Here is a 17825-nt window from a genome sequence, read left to right as displayed (position 1 = left end):
GGGAGTCCTTTCCATTGGCCAACCCTGTCTCTGCTGCAATTATTTTTTAAAATTTCAACACCTGATCCAGAAGCTGAAACTGAAACTGAAGAAATCTCTCAGAGGATAAAGTAAAAAGTAGTGGCATGGCAAATAGGAGAAAAAAGTTAAGATGCCCAGAAGATGAACCCAGGAGGTCAAACAGCCAACAAACAGAAGTTCCGAGAAAATAGAAATAAGGAAATAATCAAAGAAAGATATTTCCAGTATCAAAAAAGGGACACACTGAGTGCCTAAGTCCCTTCACGAAATACCGTGAAATAATCAGGACACCAAGAACCAAGGGTAGACCCCAGAAGCTTCCAGAAAGGAAAAACAGGCTAGGTCACCAACGAAAGAAGGATCAGACCTCTCGTCAGTGACATCTGATATGAAGACAATGGCGCACCTGCCACCAAAGAAGTAACAACAGGGGACTTCCCTGGCGGTCCAGCGGTTAAGACTTCGCCTTCCAATGCAGAGGGTGCACGTTCAATCCCTGGTCAGGGAGCTAAGAGCCCACATGCCTCCCGGCCAAAAAACCAAAACATAAAACAGAAGCAATATTGTAACAAATTCAATAAAGACTCTAAAAATGGTCCACATCAAAACAAAAAATCTTAAAAAAAAAAAAAGTAACAACAGAAAGGTTGAAAATATTTAACTCCGAGGAATGGGGAAGGCGGGAGCTAAGGGTTCGATTTAGCACTTCAATTTGCACCCTTCCATGCTGTTTTAATTTTAATTTCCATGAAATTAAGTCAATAATACTTTTATCATCATCATCACAATCACCATCAGAAAATATAGAGAGATACATTGCGTGCTTTCACCAGAATATGTGATATCACGGCTCTCTCTCTTAAACTCTGATTTTATGCCTCTCACCTGAGAGCCACACCATCTGGACCACAGGTGTAATTGAAGTCACCGGGCAGGTGCCTTGCTCAGGGGCTTTCTGGCTTTTTGTTTCATTTTCTTTTGGTTTTTGTTATTCTTTATACAGAAAAAAGATAAAGCATCATATATATACACACACATACATATACATGTATTATATTTACACATTCTCTTTTTTCGAAGAGAAAGTCAATCTTGAGGAGCTATTTACCACTAGTTATGACAGACTCCAGCTCTCTTAATCCACTCACACCTCTTGGGTGTTACTTCCTCATCTTGAAAAGGGTCAGCTCTGAGCCTCACAGGCTGCCTCGGCACCAAAAGGCAATGACAAGCATGGAGAGAGGCCCTGGGGACACCAACACTAAATTTAATGAATTGGCAGTTGAAAAGCAGGTGCTTTGACTTTTTCTGAGACTGGGTCAAACGTTAGTTTCTACAAAGGCAGTGTCCCTTAGTGAACAGTTGTAAAGAGCTCTGGGGGGTATAATTGAAAAAAAAAGACGTATTCTTTTTAAATCACAAGATCCTGATGAGTATATGCTCTTTATTATACGTATTATACTTAATATACATATACAGTATATGCTGCTTATTAACATGTTAAACAGGGACGATTCTGAGTCCTTTCAAATTCTGAGGGTTCCAAAAATGTAATTCAAAATCACTATTTGTATCACTATCAAAGCCATTAGCTACAATTTCTCATTATAGATGAGAAACAATACTCATCATTACGTCGCATCAATGTTTTTCAAAGAAAAATTTGCTTTTTCATGAAGTCCTAAATTCTCTCTACTTTTTCTGTAAAAGGATGAGCTGAAATTTTAAGGGTTTATCTTCGAACAATTAAGTTGCTTGTCTCTGTGATAGATAATTACGTAATAGGCTCTGGTAGCTGCTGATGCAAAAGAAGTAGTTTGTTTACATTTATCATGTACTTGACTGAAGGCCTCCCCCTCCCCACAGAATGCCAGTATCCCCAATTCCTGTGGTCTCCACCTCACTGTACTGCACCCTTTAAGTGAAACAGGACACTTTCATCATCACTTGGATGCAAAGGAGGTAAGAGCAGGCCATAATGATCAACTGAAGCTATCAAGGTTAGATGGGTAAAGTGCCTAAATGCAGAAACAGAATTCAGGCAGGCCTGAGCCTGGGCATGTCACGGACAGTGGGCCTGGAAATCTCACCTTCCCTAGGAATTGTACCTGGTCGCTGGAAAGGAAGGTCTCAGGGCTGCACTTGGTCAGCACACAGGCAGGCGTGCCTCCAGAAAAGAGAACAGGAGCCATTACACATATGGCCCCTGTGGGGAAGGTAAAAGGAGTTCTCCCAGGACCAGAGGGTCCTCACTTCATCAGGCAAACTTCTCAGCAGAAGGTGTGGTCCTGCAGGCTGGAAGGCAGCCCTGTCACAGCCGCCTCTGCATCTTCCCTGCAGCCCACCATCTCTCCTTCCATCACTGTCACCCCAATGCCAGCTCTGCAAGAGCAAAGTGCTCGCATGTGGTTTGAACTCATCAACAAATATGGAAATAATACAGAGTCGTCTTAAGAACCCATCACCAGCTTTATTATATTTTCCTGACTCTGCAATAAGATCCTAGGATACACTACTTTTTGAACTTTTCAAGATTCAAATTCAAGCTTATCCAATAAAAGACTGAAATCTGAAGCAAAAAAAAGTTCTCCCTCACATACTCAAATTATGTAGACTATATAATGTTCAAAGTCTGTTTTCTTTTGAACTCATCTTTCAGAATGAATCAGGGACACAGAAAAGTTCCAAAGGTTACATCCTGTGGGGTATGCAGGATAGGAGGTGAGGGGGTGGCCAAACTAAGGGATGAGAAATTACAAAGAAACCATTTGGCTTGAAGGAGAAGGCTAGCAATGATATCTATCATTCAATTGGGTGTGCTAACAGGAAATTCAGATTTCAATCGATTGTCAAAGATGAAAATATAACTAACTATTAGGAGAATGGAGACGCACAGGAGAAGGGGTTTGGGGAATGGAATAAAAATCAAAATGGGCAGAAGATCTAAATATTTCTTCAAAGAAGACATACAGATGGCCAGAAAGCACATGAAAAGATGCTCAACATCACTAATTATTAGAGAAATAAAAATCAAAACCACAATGAGGTACCACCTCACACCACTCAGAATGGCCATCATTAAAAAGTCTACAAATAACAAATGCTGGAGAGGGTGTGGAGAAAAGGGAACACTCTTGCACTGTTGGTGGGAATGTAAACTGCTACAGCCACGACGGAGAACAGTATGGAGGTTTCTTAAAAAAACTAAAAATAGAATTACCATATGATCCAGCAATCCCACTCCTGCACATATACCCAGAGGAAACTATAATTTGAAAAGATACACGCACCCCAATGGTCATTGCAGCACTCTTTACAGTAGCTAGGACACGGAAGCCACCTATATGTCCATCACCAGAGGAAAGGATAAAGAAGATGTGGTACATATATATAATGGAATATCACTCAGCCATAAAAAAGAATAAAATAATGCCATTTGCAGCAACATGGATGGACCTAGAGATTATCATACTAAGTGAAGTGAGTCAGACACAGAAAGGCAAAATATACAATATCGCTTATATGTGGAATCTAAAAAAAGGGTACAAATGAACTTACTTACAAAACAGAAGCAAAGCCACGGATGTAGAAAACAAACTTATGGTTACCAGGGGATAAGGAGGGGAAGGATAAATTAGGAGATTGGGATTGACATATACACACTACTATATATAAAATAGGTAATAAGAACCTGCTGTATAGCACAGGGAACTCTACTCAATACACTGTAATGGCCTATATGGGAAAAGAATCTAAAAAAAAAAAGAGTGCATATATATGTATATGTATAACTGATGCACTTTGCTGTATACCTGAAACTAACACATCATTGTAAATCAACTATACTCCAATAAAAAAATTTTTTAAAAAGCAGCTTGAAAAGAGATATGTGTACACCCGTGCTCATAGCAGCATTATTCACAATAAGCCAAAAGGTGGAAGCAACCGAAGTGTCCATCAACAGAAGAATGGAAAAACAAAATATGGTCTATCCATACAATGGAATATTATTCAGCCTTCAAAAGGAAGAAAATCCTGATGCGTGCTACCACATGGATGAATCTTGAACATATTTTGCAAAGTGAAATAAGCCAATCACAAAGGAAATACAACTGTATGATTCCATTACGCGAGTTGCCTGAAATCGCCAAATTCACACAGACAGGAAGTAGAAAGGTGGCTGCCAGGGGCTGGAGGTGGGGAAATGAGGAGTCAGTGTGAATGGGGACAGAGGTTCAGTTTTACAAAAGTTCTGGAGAGGATGGTGGTGACGGTTGCACAATCGTATCAATGCTCTTAATGCCACAGACCTGTACGCTTAAAATGGTTAAAATCATAAATTTTATGTTATGTGTATTTTACCACAATTTTAAAAATACATTTTTTAAAATTAATTTTATCAATCCAGCAAAAAGAAAACAGAAAACAGTAAAGTATAATAATAAAGTCAAAAGGAATGACTAAATCTATCACACATCTTAATAAATGGGAATGGCCTAAATTCCCTGAGCTGTCTAACTTAGAACAAATCTTTCCTATGCTAGTCCGCAGAAAAATACGGAGAGCTCACCAATTTATGTTACAAAGCCAGCACAATATAACAAGGTTTAATAAAGATAGTGTATGCTTGTGTACATGTGTGAACGCACAAACTCCAGACCAATTTTGTATGTGGCTATGGAAGCAAACATCTTAATATTACAGCACATGGATTCTAACAATATGTTAAAAGAATAAGTGATAAGGATGATTCCAGAAAGCCAAGGATAATTCAACATTAGGAAATCAATCAACATCCTTCAGTACGTCAATTACTGAAAGAGAAAAACCAAGAGATTACATAAATAGATGACACCTGAAAGTTTCAGCAGTCATTCCTTGTAAGAATTCTAAACAGGAAACTACGTAAGGTCGACTTTTACATTCCTAATTTGAATACTGGACTAGAGAGCAGGTGAGGGAAATATTTATAAAGAACATTCTGGGGACAACTGGCAAAATTTGAATATGGACTGTGGATAGTGTTGTATCGATGTTAATTTCCTCACTTTTATGGTGGCTTCATGTTTATGTAATGCCTATTTAGGAAATATACACTGGAGTATTTAGGGGCAAAGGGGCATGCAACGTACTCTCCAGTGATTCAGAAAATATATGTAGATGGAGGTACCAATCAGTCGACCTATTGATTGTTCAGGGGGCTTGGGGGTCTGGAAACGACAAAATGAAAGGGGCAAAATGTTAATAATTGGTGAATCTGGGTTAAGGATATATGGCATTCTTTGTACTTTTTTGCAACTTTTCTCCAAGTTTGAAATTACACCAAAATTTAAGTCATCAAAATTACCTACCTAATAAGAAATAAAAGGAACGAAACTAAAGCTTTTCCCAGTAAATTCAAGAGCAAGACATGAATGCTTCCTTTCACAGTACCATTAAAACGGAAGATTCCGATTAATGCAATAAGGAAAGGAGTAAGCAGCATATGACAAATACTGAGATATGAAAACACTGAATATAAAGAAACAATTATTTATAGATGATATGGATGTAGAAATGGAAAGCACAAGACATTTACTTTAAAAAGTAGAATAAATAATTTCAAAATAAGAGAGAAAAGTCAACAGTTTCTCTGTATAGGAGCAGTAAGTCCTGGAGAAGGGGAAATTTCAAAGACAACACAAACAAACACCACAAAAGCTTGGAGCACATTTGACAAGAAAGGTACAGCAGGGTTAGAACACTTCACCTGCTCAAATATTTAACATTCATATTAAAAATGTTAATCACTGAAGCAAACTACAAAGATACAACATTACACTGTATCACGAATAAGCAAGAATATATGAATCCTACCTTGCCTGATACCAAGAGTGAGGCCTGAGACACAGAGAACAGACCTGTGGTTGCCAACGGGGAGGGGGATAGGGGAGGGAAGGATTGGGAGTTTGGGGTTAGCAGATGCAAACTACTATACATAGGATGGATAAACAACAAGGTCCTACTGTATATATAGCACAGGAAACTATATTCAATATTCTGTAATAAACCAAAATGAAAAAGAATGTGTATATGTATAAAACTGAATCACTTTGCTGTACAGCAGAAATTAACACAACACTGTAAGTCAGCTACACTTCAATTTAAAAAGAGAGAGAGAGAGAGGCCTGCTTTCTTTTTATTTGAATTTGCCCAGTATATCTTTTCCAGTCCTTTTATTTTTAGCCTTTCTAAATCTCTTCATTTTAACTCTATCTCCAGATCTTGCTTTGTTAAGTCAACCTGAAAAACTTTTTAAACTAGGTGAATTAAGCCCATTTATATAACGTTAGTACCGTCTGTACGTGTGGCATCAGCTTTGCAGGCTTTTAACCTTATATTTAAAACACTGACGCACAAACTCAGTCTTTTTGTCCGTGGGCTGCAGTCTACTTGCTTCTCTCTCTGTGTTTCTGTAGGTACGTAGGAAGGATTTGGTTCTAGTTGCTCCTTTTATATTACTACCTTATATAACTCCCTTAGCACCCTCCACTTTTAGATATTATTACCTCCCTCCTATGAGCAATAATGTAATTAGCTAGTAATTGCTTCTTCATCTCCCCCCGCCCCCCGTCTCCCCACCCCCACCCCCGCCACCTGCTCTTCCTAAAGCATCCATTTTAGTCACCAGTATTCAATCTGCTGTTAATCTGTATGGTCTTCAATAAACTTAACCTTCCAATTCTTGCTTTGTCAGTTTCCAGAGACATTTTTCCATCCTAGCTCACCCCAATGTGCCAATTAAGGAGCTGATTCTACTTCTCCCTCATCTCCTTCCATTTATTTTTCTAGCTGTATGGTTCCACATAACCCAAACGTCTAATGCTATGCATTAGTCTGCCTCCCTTATTGCTATCTTTGAGTTTTAATTCTACAGTGAAACCTAGTCATTGTTCAGCACTAGACCTTATGAAAAGCTTCACCATCATTGAACAGTTTTCTGAAGCTCACTCTCTAGTAAACAACTATGAAAGGGCTCACTAGGGGGAACAGTCCCAGAGTTCTTGCAAATTCATAACTCTCTCTCTGTTTCTGCTTTGTAAATAAGTTCATTTGTATCATTTTTTTGATTCCTAGAAGTGATATCATGATATTTGTCTTTCTCTGACTTCACTTGAAGAATCTGAAAAAGAATGGATACATGTATATGTATAACTGAATCACTTTGTTGTACATCTGAAACTCACACAACATTGTAAATCAACTCTACTCCAATACAAAATAAAAAATTAAATTTAATGAAACAAAACTCTATGTCTCTGGCCTTTATATTTAAAGGACAATTCTCTGAAGACAGGATGCTTGGCTCACAAAGGAAGCAGATTAAAAGCACTGAGGTTTTATCCCAGGTGGAGGAAGCACACACCACCCTGTGTCTCCCACTGATTGCAGCCGTGGACCTGATGGGATGCAGAGAATAGACCACTGGGAAACTCAGAGCAAAACAGCAGGCAGATGGGTGGAGAGCGATGGAACTCCAGTTACTACCACAGTGGCAGAGGGCTGTCAATGCTCCCTCTTGAGCATGCATCCCCCAGCCAAAATGCAACACAGCCCAAAACCCACAATTGAGCATGCGGGCAGACAGACAGGGCCTGGGAGAAGCCCCCGAGCTCTGGCTCAAGGATTTGGAAATCGGCTCCCTAATGCCCAAAGAGAGTGAGCAAATCCCCAGTGTTTTTGCTTCTGGGTTTCTCTCTCTTCTCTCTGCAGCACTCTCACACCCCAGCACCCAAGCAACACCACAGCAGAAACAGGAGCTGGCAACGCACAGAAGGCCCTTCCCCTTTGCCTGCTCCAGAGGAGGGGCTTGGTCCCAAGAGGGCGGGACGAAGCCTTGTTGCTGGTTCTCTCGCTCTGCCCCCCCACTGCACGGCCCCTAAGCAAGACAAGGTAAAGCCCTAGCATTCTTTTGTTTATTTTTATTTTTATTTCCATTATTCTAGGATGTGGGTCAAAAAATATCTTGCTGTGATTTACGTCAAAGAGTGTTCTTCCTATGTTTTCCTCTAAGTTTTATAGTGTCCGGTCTTACAAAAGGGACCTAATGAAACTTAAAAGCTTTTGCACAGCAAAGAAAACCATAAACAAGACAAAAATACAACCCTCAGAATGGGAGAAAATATTTGCAAATGAATCAACAAAGGGTTAATCTCCAAAATATAAAAACAGCTCATGCAGCTCAATAACAAAAAAACAAACAACCCAATCAAAAAATGGAAGACCGAAACAGTTCCTTAAAAAACTAAAAATAGAATTACCATATGACCCAGCAATCCCACTCCTGAGCTATACCCTGAGAAAACCATTAATCAAAAAGACACATGCACCCCAATGTTCATTGCAGCACTGTTTACAACAGCCAGGATATGGAAGCACCTAAATGCCCATCGACAGACTAATGGATAAAGAAGATGTGGAACATATATACAATGGAATATTACTCAGCCATAAAAAGGAACGAAATTGGGTCATTTGTAGAGATGCGGATGGACCTAGAGACTGTCAGAGTGAAGTAAGTCAGAAAGAGAAAAACAAATATCGTATATTAACGCATCTATGTGGAATCTAGAAAAATCATACAGGTGAACCCGTTTGCAAGGCAGAAAGAGACACAGATGTAGAGAACAAATGTATGGACACCAAGAGGGGAAAGGAGGGGGTGGGATGAATTGGGAGATTGGGATTGACATATATACACTAATACGTATAAAATAGATAACTAATGAGAAGCTGCTGTATAGCACAGGGAACTCCACTTCGCTGTACAGCAGGAGCTAACACAACATTGTAAAACAACTATACCCCAATAAAAAAAAAAGTCACGCATTACTCCTAAAAAAAAATCTTTTTAAATAAACTTAATATTTAGTTGAAAAAAAAAAAAAAAAGCCCTAGCATTCTTGGAGGACTGGATAAGAGAAGCCCAAGGGAAACAGAAAACATCAGGAAGATCACAGAGGGAGGAACTGCAGGAGGTGATCCCTGAAATTTGTTTATGAACTAGTGGGCTCATCCCTGAGGTAAAGACACGACCCTAAACAGAATCCTTTCTTGTTTTTTTAATTTTTATTGGAGTAGAGTTGATTTACAGTGTTGTGTTAGTTTCAGGTGTACCGCAAAGTGAATCAGTTATACATAGACATATATCCACTCTTTTCTAGATTCTTTTCCCACATAGGCCATTACAGAATATTGAGTAGAGTTCCCTGTGCTATACAGAACTACAGGATAGATCACCATCCCAGAACCAGACTGGCCACTGGGCGTTGTATGTGCAGGACAGGCTGAAAAATGCTACAAAGACTTTGAAAACTGGACTGACATCAGAATGACAATCCACATGGTCTAAATCGGAGAGAATGGATAGCCTGTTAACACAAAAATAGCAACATTCTTTTTTTAAAAATTTTATTGAAATATAGTTGATTTACAATGTTGTGTTAATTTCTACTGTACAGCAAAGTGATTCAGTTATACATATATAAATATATATTCTTTTTCAGATTCTTTTCCATTATGGTTTATCACAGGATATTGAATATAGTTCCCTGTGCTATACAGTATGACCTTGTTGTTTATCTATTCTATATATAATAGTTTGCATCTGCTAATCCCAAACTCCCACTCCATCCCTCCCCCACCCCCTCTCCCTTGGCAACCACAAGTCTGTCCTCTATGTCTGTGAGTCTATTTCATAGATAAGTTCATTTGTGTCATAAAAAATAGTAACATTCTTAATTGCATTTAAACAATGTACAGAGACTCACAACATAATATTCAAAATGTCCAGGATATAATCCAAAGTTACTCAGCCTACAAAGAATTAGGACTGTCAACTCCCAGGGGAAAACACAATCATTGATAGATCTTGGAATGATCAAAGACTTTAAAGCAGTGAAGATAAAAAATGTTCCAGTAAGTAAGAGCGAACGTTTTGGGAATGAATGAAAAGCTACAAAAACTAAAAGGAAAAAAAAACAAGTTGATATGAAAGGAAACCCATGGAAAGTTTTAAAACTGAAAAACAGAATAACCAAAGTAAAAAATTCACTGGGTGAGTTTAATAGCAGAATGGAGATGAAAGGAGAAAAAGTCAGTCAACTCACATGGGAACAACAATTTAAATTACCATGGACTGCTCATCAGAGAATACGGAAGACAGAAGGAATTGAAAGAACATCTTGCATCTCAATTCTGCTTTTCATTCATTTCCAAGAACGCATAACCCAAAAGTGGCCACGAGGATAAACCGGATGGACCCAGGTTCAGGGTCATCCTATAGAATAATAAGGCTTATACTCTTTAAGACCATGGAAAACACAAAACACAAAGGAAGACTGAAGAACGCGAAGAGAAATGAGACACACGCATATTCCTGGATAGGATCCTGGGCCAGAAAGGGGAAAGGAACACTATTTGGACAGTTGGTGAAATTGCAATGGAGTCTATGAATCGGGTGACAGTGTTCTTTCAATGTTGATTTCCTAGTCTGGAGAAGTTTGTGCTGGTAATACAGAACAGTATCCTCGAGTGGCGGTGATATACTCTGAAATTATTAGGGGTGATGGGGCATCACGTCTGCAGCCTGCTCCCAAAAAGGTCAAGAAAAAAACTAATGATAATGGATTTTTTTTTCCCCCACTGAGGAAGAGAGACAGGGTACACAAGTGCAAGCCATGGGGCAAATACAGTAAAACGGTTACAATCAGGGAACTTAACTGAAGGGATACAGCACAGGAGTGCTCAGTTCTGTTCTAAAACTTTTCTACAAGTTGGAAATTTCAACTTTTTCCCCCAAAAATTTACTTTTTAAAATATTGCTTTGGGCTTCCCTGGTGGCACAGTGGTTGAGAATCTGCCTGCTAATGCAGGGGACACTGGTTCAAGCCCTGGTCTGGGAGGATCCCACATGCCGCGGAGCAACTAGGCCCGTGAGCCACAACTACTGAGCCTGCGTGTCTGGAGCCGGTGCTCAGCAACAAGAGAGGCCGCGATAGTGAGAGGCCAGCGCACCGCGATGAAGAGTGGCCCCCGCTTGCCACAACTAGAGAAAGCCCTAGCACAGAAACAAAGACCCAACACAGCAAAATTAAATTAATTAATTAATAAACTCCTACCCCCAACATCTTAAAAAAATAATAATAAAATATTGCTTCACCTTTTCTAGCAAAGAATTTATTTGGCTATGAGAATTCCAATGCACAATACAAATGACTAGGACTTTTTATCTGGATGCCCAAAGGATTTCTTCCTTATCTTTAACATTCATTATTTTACAGGGATATATCTCAATGTTGATTATTCTGCATTGATTTCCCGCCCCCCCCCCCCGCCCAGTTACATGGTAGACACTTTCAGGTCTTTTATTATTAGGAGAGTTTTCTTGCATTATAGTTCTAAATATTTATTTTATTCCATTGCTTTATTCTTCCTGTCTTAGACACTCTAATTGTATATATACATATATCAGATCTCTTTTGCCTGTCTCCTATACTTTCTAATTCACTCTCTATCCCTTTCTTTATTGGCTATTGTTTTCATTTTTCTCCTTTTCATCCTGTATTTTTACTCCTGTGCTATCTATGGAAACCATTTGCTCTTGTGTTCCTTCTGGACACAATTTAGCCTTCCTTCCTAAAATTCATTTTTTCCTAATTCTTTCCTGACATCAATCTGTTCTCATTTCATAATTTTCTGTTACCTAGCCATATCCTTTGTCGTTTCTAAATTTCTGCTGGATGTTACTCTTTCAAATTGTTTTTTCTTTTAGCTTATCTTGAAATATTAGTTTATGATTTTTCTGGTGTGCTCTCATTTTCTGTAGCACCATTATGTTCATTTTCATCGTTTTCCTTTGAATCAATTTTGCATAAAGTTACCTAATGTTCCATTTTTTGTTCCCCATGTATGAATGAGGTGGATTTTCCTGATGTGAGAAGAGAAAGCTCCTAAAGAAGGGAGGGTGGGCTAGGACAGCTTTCCCAGCCGGGCTCTATGGATCTGTAAAGAACTCAAGTGTGAGATCTCTATGTATCCACTTATTTGTTTCTCAGAGTTAAATCCAGAACCCTCATAAAGCTCACTCCCACCCTGGCCCTTTGCTCCAGCTCTAGACCCGCGAAGTCCTTAATTTCCAAGACCACACTCTCTGCTCGGGGTCTTCTCTTTTGCTGCTGGAGCAGTTTCTGAGATCTCTTTCCTCCGACCTGCACCGTCTGAACCTCCCCTGCCTTGCCGTCTGTGTACCCGTCCTGCTCAGTTTGGTTTATGTTTCCAGTCATTCAGCTCAGGGTAAGGCTCTGACCTTCTAGGAGAAAAGACTCACTGTGCATTTGTCGGATGCTCCCAGGCTTGTGCTCCATGTCCCTGCACGGCTACTGTTCTCACCCACAACCAGAAGCCCCAGAGCACCTCTCCGGCGCCCACCCACTTTGCCGCTTGAGTAACTCGTGGTGATTTTGGTTCCCACAGCCTGTCAACAGCTCCCGTTCACTGCCCACCACCCACGCCCCGCCTCCCCTGCTGTTCATCTGCAGCTCCGGCTGCTGCTGGTGGACTGGCTACACCGTCTATGTCCTGACCTGTGGGCGTCTCCCATCTTTCATCAACCTGTCCTCGCTCAGCTTTTTCTAGGATGATCTTAGAAACTGGTTTACTTTTCAAAAGCAGTTTAGGGGAGACTGAAAATCTGTCCCCATGAACGCATCCCCATAGAAGATTTTTCCGAAAGGTATAAAGACAAAGGACAAAGAAATGAAGATGCAAACCATGTTCCTGAATTGGAAGTTTTCATAGGATAAAACTGTGAGTACTTCCAAAATTGATCCATCAATGTAACGCAATTGCAATCCAAATCCTAAGAGGGTTGGGCTTCCCTGGTGGCGCAGTGGTTAAGAATCCGCCTGCTAATGCAGGGGACACGGGTTCAAGCCCTGGTCCGGGAAGATCCCACATGCCGCAGAGCAACTAAGCCTGTGTGCCACAACTACTAAGCCTGTTCTCTAGAGCCCGCAAGCCACAACTACTGAGCCCACGCACTACAACTACTGAGCCTGCGCTCTAGAGCCCACAAGCCACAACTACTGAGCCTGCGCTGTAGAGCCCGCAAGCCACAACTACTGAGCCCTTGCGCCAAAACTACTGAGCCCACGCTCCTAGAGCCTGTGCTCCGCAACAAGAGAAGCCACTGCAATAAGAAGCCAGTGCACCCCGCTTGCCACAACTAGAGAAAGCCCGTGCACAACAACGGAGACCCAATGCAGCCAAAAAATAAAATAAATAAATTTTTAAAAAATCCTAAGAGGGTATTACTGGAAACTACTAATTTATGAGTAATAAACACAGATATTTTAAAGTTAATACAGAAGAAGAGCCAAGGCACTTTTGAAAAAGAAAACAGTATGGAGGGACCTGCCTGACCAAATAGCAAAACTCACCAGGATGTTGCCTTAATCAAAAGTATGCGGTATTGACCCTAAAACAATGAAGAGAGTAAAGTTGTCACGGGATGTGACGTACAGCATGGCGACTATAGTTAACAACAATCCTGTACTGCATGTTTCGAAGCTGCTAAGAGACTAAATCCTAAAAGTTCTCATCCCAAGAAGAAAGAATTTTGTCAACTATGATATATATGGTGATGAATATGTAAGTAGACTTATTGCATAAGTAGACTTATTGTGATCATTTTGCAATACATACAAGTATCGGATCATTATGTTGTACGCTTGAAACTAGTATAATATTCTGTGTCAATTACATCTCAATGAAAAAGAAGAGAGAGTAAAACTGAATAGAATCCAAAACATAAGCATAGGTACATAGGAACTTTGCAAGCAAATAAAGTTAGGCCCTTTTTTCATACCATATGCAAAACAAATTCTGGATGATGTAAAATTTGAATGTAAAAAATAAAATAAAAACATTAGAAGGAAATGTAAAGGAACGTTTGTGTGACCTCTGTAATGACAACCATCTTAACTAAGAAAACAGCCCTCACACTGCAGAAGAGAAAACTAACAGATTTGACTACATAAAAAGTTTTAAAATTTTATATATGGTAAAAGACACCAAAAATTAAGCCACATGAGAAATGAAAAACTGCAAGAAAACACCTGCAACATATGAGAGAAATAACCATGGAAAGTCAGATCAAGTGAAAACAATGAAATATGTTTTTCTTCATCAGAGGAATAAAATGTTAAGGAATGCTAACAGCCTGGGCTGGTAAGAGGGTGGCAAAAGGGCACCCTGGAGTCATGCTTCTGTGGGCAGGGATGACTGCAACCTTTTGTGGAATTAATCTGGCAATATCTAATGAAATTCCAAATTTGAATACCCTCCGACAAGCCATTCCACTTTGGGGAATTTATGCTCAGAAAACAAGCACTGGTCTCTAAGGCTAGATAAGCAGCATTGTTTATAGAGACACAGAACTGACACAGAGTATTCTCAGCAGGAAAAGAACTGAATAAATTATAAAAATTCATACTATGGACCCTTATGCAGTCATTAAAAATAATGGGAATAATAAGAATAATAAATTATGGCTGGGAATATTTATTATACACGAAATAAAAGAAAAAAAAGAAGCCACGGAGTAAGGTGTGTAGTATGACCTCTTGTAAAGATTATTTAAAAGAAAAGAGACATATTCCACACATATACATAAATCCTAATATTTTTGTGATTGTAAAGGAAAGTATGGAAAGGTCACATGAAACAACACCATCAGTGCAGGTTACCTGTGGGTACAGAATTGGGATGGAAGAAGGCACTGTCGCCATTTTCTTTATACCCTTTTGTGTTTTCAGTTATTGCAACAAGCATCTGTTGCTTTTGGAGTATAGTGATGCTTTTAAAGGAAAAAAAATACATACACACACGTGCATAAACAGTCAGCTCCGAAGGGCTATGTCTGGCTATGTCTTTATCAACACGGGTAACTGGCAATGTGGATAATTCACAGGGTACTTATTTGTCGCTGATGTCCTGGGCATGAAGAGAACTTCAAAGAAAAAGAATGAGGCTGGTCTATCAAAGGATACCTACTCAAGACCTCCACTAGTGCCAGAGGCAGCACTGCAGATTTCCTTCCCCTCCCCTTTAATTCCATTTTTAATATTTTTTATTACATATACTAACCTGTTTAGTCTATTCTATGATATAAGGTTCACTTTTAAAAAAAAAATGAATTCGATGATCATTTAAAATAACACACACAGCCCTGGTAGTCTTCTAAACTGTTCATATAGATCATCATCTCTCAAAACGGGCCAAGCATTTATCCCCTGGGGAAGTCAGCCCACCCCTAATTTCCAACTGGATGGCAGGGACCCAGGACAGGACTACCATTTGCAGGTGGTTCTCAAGTCACTGAAACAGCAGCTGCTCCCTGGCCAGACCTGCCGCCCCTTCCCGTTTCCAAGCTTGCCAAGGACCCCCCAGCCCTGTCCCTGATCCTCAGACTTCCTCAATTTCCCTAATTTCATGCCTCCCCAAAGTGCTCTTGAATCATCACCTTTCTACACATATTTTGTGCTTTTCCTAAGAAACAGAGGTGTGTCCTCCCTGTGGAGGCTCTACCTTTGACCCTTTACAGCCTGCTCTATTCCACCACCCCACCCCCCATCAGCTTCTGCCTGGGGGGCAATTAAGTCTAATGGCTAGGACTGTGGCCTCACAAGTCAGAGCAACTAAGTGCAAACCTGCGTCTTTATTGCTGTCCTGCTCCTAGGTTCATCAGAACCATTTTTTTTTTTTAAGATTCCATGTATATGTGTTAGCATACAGTATTTGTTTTTCTCTTTCCAACTTACTTCACTCTGTATGACAGACTCTAGGTCCATCCACCTCAGGGAGATCAGCTCGGTGCTTTTTAACCCCCAGAGGGGTGGGGTAGGGAGGGTGGGAGGGAGGCGCAAGAGGGAGGGGATATGGGGATATATGTATACAGACAGCTGATTCACTTTGTTGTACAGCACAAACTAACACAACACTGTAAAGCAATTATACTGGAAAAAAGATGTTAAAAAAAAAAAAGTGCAAACCTGACATTGGCCAGGTGTGACCTTGGTCAGGCATGAAGGTTAATTTTATGTATCCACTTGACTAGACCAAGGGATGCCCAGATAGACAGGAAAACATCATTTGGGGGTGTGTCTGAGAGGGTGTCTCTAGAAGAGATTAGCACTGAAATCAGCAGGCTGAGTAAAGAAGGTCACCTTTATCCACGCAGATGGGCCTCATCCAAGCCAGTGAGGGCCTGAGTAGGACAAAAAGGCATAACAAGGGCAGATTCACTCTCTCTGAGCTGGGACATCCATCTGCTCCTGCCCTCGGCCATCAGCACCCCTGGTCCTCAGGCTTTGGGGCCAGGCTGGGAATTACACCATGGGCCCTCCAGTTCCTGGGCCTTTGGACTTGGACTGAATTATACCAGCAGCGTGCCTGGGTCTCCAGCTTGCTCATATGTATTTATTGGTTCTCTTTTTCTGGAGAACCCTGACTAATACAGCAAGTTCCTTAATCCCTCTTCACCTCAGTGGACTCTGCAGAAGCTGCCAGGACATCTCAGGGCTTAGGCCTAGCCCTGGAGACAGCCTTAGTTCTGCTGCATCCCAGTGGCTAAGGCCAGCCAGAGGTCCAGTCCAAGTTCAAGTGCAGGGAACTGTGCAAGAGCAGGGGCGCCAGGGGCCACAGACAAAATGTGCTATCGCAGCACGAAAAACACTCAGCTTAACGCCTGGCACACAGTATGTGCTCAATAAACGTAAGCCATTTTCTTGGGTATTGTTTTTTCTTCAATAAAGGAAAATTATTTTTACAATGGTTCTTCACCATGGACACACCACAGAGAAGGCCTAGCAACCTAGAGAGTGCTAAAGAGTCCACACCTCTTATTTCAGGAAATGCAGAGGAAACACAGGGCAGCCCTAAACCACGCAGAACAGATTTTGGTGTAAAGCCGGCCATCTTAGTCACCATTCGTAAAAGAAAACTATCCTTGCAAAGTGGTTTCCAGGTCCAGGCAGGCAGGCACACCCATGGCAAGGGGCCAGTGTTAGTGCTGAAAGCCACGCCAACATGCAGACCTGTCCCAACATCACTGGAACCAACCACCATGTCTGCAAAGGGCAGAGGTCATATGTAAAAAATGGTATATACTGTTTGGAAAGAAGTGTAAAGGTGCATGTGGTAGATTCAGTTTCAAGAAAACTAGCACGTGAAACAGTGGGTGTAAAGAGGCGGGGAGCGGGACGTGGACGGAGAGCAGAATCTACAACCTCTAAAACGTAAGCAGAGAATGTTGTTCACTGTTGTCCACAGAGCCTAGAGGCACGTCTGCACACAGCAGACACGTGTGGAATTATTCTGAATCGCAGGAAGTTAGGACTAATAGGTTATAGCTGTGGAAAGGAATAACCATGAATCACCCAAACTGAATCCATGGATTACATATTTATTTAACTCTTTAGACTAAAATGCAGTGAATGTACATTTTTCACATAAACAGCTTTTCTACCGGTTTTGACGAGTGCTTTCCCTTTTAAGTTTATTATTAAAAGGCAGCTCTTTTTCCATGCCCTTTGAAAGTGCCAAAGCCACATAGCTAGGACTAGGTGGAGAAGCAGAGGCCCAGGGAGAAGCCAGGAAGAAAAGCTCATTTACCAGTCTGCCACCTGTAGGCCGCTCCAGCAGACACAAACTCGCGCCCACTAGACAGACCACATGGAAACAATGCATACTAAATCATGCTAAAA

The 17825-nt window shown here is 40.7% G+C and overlaps 1 protein-coding gene across 8 annotated transcripts in view; it reads right to left on the bottom strand.

Moving 5' to 3' along the window:
- Nucleotides 1-17825, bottom strand: part of ENTREP2 (endosomal transmembrane epsin interactor 2) — a 366320-nt gene that overhangs the window by 346663 nt on the left and 1832 nt on the right. The window lies entirely within an intron of this gene.

This window comes from Delphinapterus leucas, chromosome 2 (genome assembly GCF_059928025.1).
Source record: "Delphinapterus leucas isolate spDelLeu-1000000601 "Yukka" chromosome 2, BTC_Dleu_Yukka2, whole genome shotgun sequence".
NCBI classification, from domain to species: domain Eukaryota; kingdom Metazoa; phylum Chordata; class Mammalia; order Artiodactyla; family Monodontidae; genus Delphinapterus; species Delphinapterus leucas.
This window is presented reverse-complemented; position numbering and strand designations above follow the sequence as displayed.